The sequence below is a fragment of the Primulina huaijiensis genome, chromosome 2 (genome assembly GCF_012295235.1).
Source record: "Primulina huaijiensis isolate GDHJ02 chromosome 2, ASM1229523v2, whole genome shotgun sequence".
In the NCBI taxonomy this organism is placed as follows: domain Eukaryota; kingdom Viridiplantae; phylum Streptophyta; class Magnoliopsida; order Lamiales; family Gesneriaceae; genus Primulina; species Primulina huaijiensis.
In genome coordinates, this window is record NC_133307.1 from 10,181,695 (window position 1) to 10,184,795 (window position 3,101).

A 3,101-nucleotide genomic window follows, 5' to 3' on the forward strand; every position below is an offset into this window, starting at 1 on the left:
AAACCAAACACTTGGCTACAAACTGGTAAACACTTTTCTTCATACCTTTCCACCAAAACCTGGTCTTCAAATCCTTATACATTTTCATGCTTCCAGGGTGGATACTTAACTTACGCCTATGGGCTTGAGATAAAATCTCGTCTCTTAATTCAGAATCTTCAGGAACTACGATTCTTCTCAACAGACACAAGGTTCCATCTGTTTGGAACGCAAAGCCAGATGTGTTGTCTCCGTTAGCTAACCTTGCTAACTTTTTCACTTTCGGGTCAGAAAACTGAGCTTCTCTAATTTTGGCATACAACTTCGGCTCAGATAAAATGCTCATTACTCGAATGTGTTTCATTCCTTTCTTACTCCGGAAGTGAAATCCCAGAGAACAACAATATTGGATTACACTTGATATGAAACTTGTCTGAAGTGCAGATAATCTCACCTTGCGACTAAGAGCATCAGCTGTAAGATTCGCTGATCCTGGATGATACTTGATTTCGCAATCATAATCCTTTAACAACTCCATCCATCTTCTTTGGTGCATATTCAACTCTGCTTGAGTGAAGATATACTTAAAACTCTTGTGATCTGTAAAAATCTCAAATCTCTCTCCGTAGAGATAATATCGCCAGACCTTCAAAGCAAACACAATCGCTGCTAATTCCAGATCATGAACTGGATAATTCTCTTCATGCTTCTTCAATTGTCTAGATGCATATGCAATCACATGACCATTCTGGGTTAAAACACACCCAAGTCCTTGAAGTGATGCATCAGTGTACACAATGTACCCTCCTGATCCAGATGGAAGAGCTAAAACTGGTGCAGTTGTCAAACGTTGACGCAATTCATTGAAACTATCTTCACAATCATGTGTCCATTCGAACTGCACATTCTTACACGTCAGCTGTGTCAATGGTTTGGAAATCTGAGAAAATCCTGAGATAAATCTCCGGTAATATCCTGCCAAACCTAGAAACCTTCTTATCTCTTGAGCTGATTCCGGCCGTGCCCAACTCAACACTGCTTCGATCTTGCTAAGATCCACTGATATCCCAGCTTTGGATATAACATGTCCTAAGAAGACAACTCTGTCGAGCCAAAAATCACACTTGTTCAACATAACATACAGTTGGTGATTCCTTAAGGTTAGCAACACAATCCTTAAATGTTGTGCATGCTCTTCAAGATTACGAGAGTATACCAGTATGTCATCAATAAAGACAATGACAAACTTGTCAAGATACTCCTGAAATACTCGGTTCATCAAATCCATAAATACTGCTGGAGCGTCAAACCAAACGGCATCAGTAGAAACTCGTAATGCCCATACCTTGTTTGAAATGCAGTCTTAGGGATATCACGTTGATGAACTCGAAGGCCTGACGGAAATGTTCCCAACGAATCCGCCCATGCTGCTGAAATAGAATGGTAGAAACAGGTTTCCACCATTTCCGAGCTTTTCCTTGGATCATGAAATCAGCTACCTCCATCTTCTCGTCCTCGTCATAGTGCAGCATTCGAAAACACTGCTCCATGATATCGACCCAAGCTTCAGCAACATCAGCATTCTAATCTCCAGTCAACGGTGGAGGTCCAATTTTCATGAAATCCATAATGTTGACACGGTTCCTACGTCTCCTTTCATCATGATCCCGGTGACGCCTTCCGTCACGATCTCTACGACGATGTTCTCGGCCAGCCTCATCGTCGCCATAACGACCATGTCCCACACTTCCGTGACTGCTTCCATCTCCTGACATCTGAAAGGAAACCAAAATCAACATCTAAATCCTCAAAACAGAATTACTAATGTCCCAAAAATCTTCGCATGCTCTAATACCACCAAATGTAGCGCCCTTACCCGAGCCACTACTAAACAGACTAATAAGCATGCAACATTAAAACTTAATAACAACAATTAAACAGCGGAAAGCAAATAACTTAATCATCTTACAACCCAAATTAAAACAGAACAAACAACAGCAGACTTAAACATTAATACAACCATATCGAAAACATAATTCTGAACGAGAAAACGATAAACCAAACATAAAACCTCCACTGGATCACCACCGAAAACCCAACTGCTCTAGCCACTGCCCTGGTCTTCCGAACCGTCCAACCTAAGACCTACCCCGTGGAATGGGGTGCCCAAGATGAAAACAAGGACTTGAGCAACAATCGCCCGATACGAGAATGTGCGAGTAGACAAACTGATATGATGCATGCGAAATGCAGTATGCTCGGATATCAAGGATCAAGTCAAGAATCTCATGCTCAGTCTAGAGGCGCCTGAGTGTGTAGTCTCTGATCTGCCCTAGGCATGTTTTGGCTCCCACACCCATCATCAAGACGTGGACCTACAATGTCCAGGTCATCAGAGCCCGTGGGTCCCGTCAGACACTGTAGCTCTTGATGCCCCATCGTCCACAATACAGAATAGGCTGAGCGGCCCCAACAAATGAGGTATATCTCAAAAGATATCAGGCTCAACATGATATGTCATGCATAATATGCCAAACCAGTAAAACATGTATAATGCAACACATAAATATGCACCATATAAATGTGTATACTACGCTTGGATATCTCAGTCAGTACATCACGTACCTCACTAAAACAATCTGATAGAAAGCTCTTAACCTAGACAATACCAACAATATGAAACCACTATCAATCCAGATTCTGAATTACCAAACATGCTATAAAGTTCTTCCTAAAGGCTTTAGGATTATACCTGCGTCCGTCGTCAGCCCGTCATGATGTCTCGATCTCAGTTCACCGACCCCTCCTCGAGTCGACAGTAGCTCCGAAACTTCCCGACACCAAATTACCCTAAAAATTGGCTAGAAAACCTAAGGTAAAATACTAGAACTCTCTCTCTCTCTGAAGGATGCGGTGAAGGAAACAAAAGAATTCGGCCTCCATTTATAGGCTGCATCCGGAATAGTTTGGAAATCCGAATCAATCTTATCTACCACGTGTCAGAATCTCATTCGTCTGGTTGGATTTCTCGAGATAACGTAATCGGAAGTAAATCAGGTTATCCATTTAAAATTCGGTGGATCCAACAGATTAATCCTAAATTATTAATTCGTTAATAATAC

At 41.8% G+C, this 3,101-nt stretch overlaps 1 long non-coding RNA gene across 1 annotated transcript; it reads right to left on the reverse strand.

The window, feature by feature from the left end:
* Positions 1 to 1,401: 1,401 nt before the first annotated feature.
* LOC140959306 (uncharacterized) lies at positions 1,402 to 2,639 on the reverse strand. Its single transcript, XR_012171964.1, has 3 exons — positions 2,605 to 2,639; positions 2,051 to 2,124; positions 1,402 to 1,754 (listed from the first exon to the last, which is right to left on the reverse strand). It is a non-coding gene; the product is annotated as an uncharacterized lncRNA (long non-coding RNA).
* Between the last annotated feature and the right edge of the window lie 462 nt (positions 2,640 to 3,101).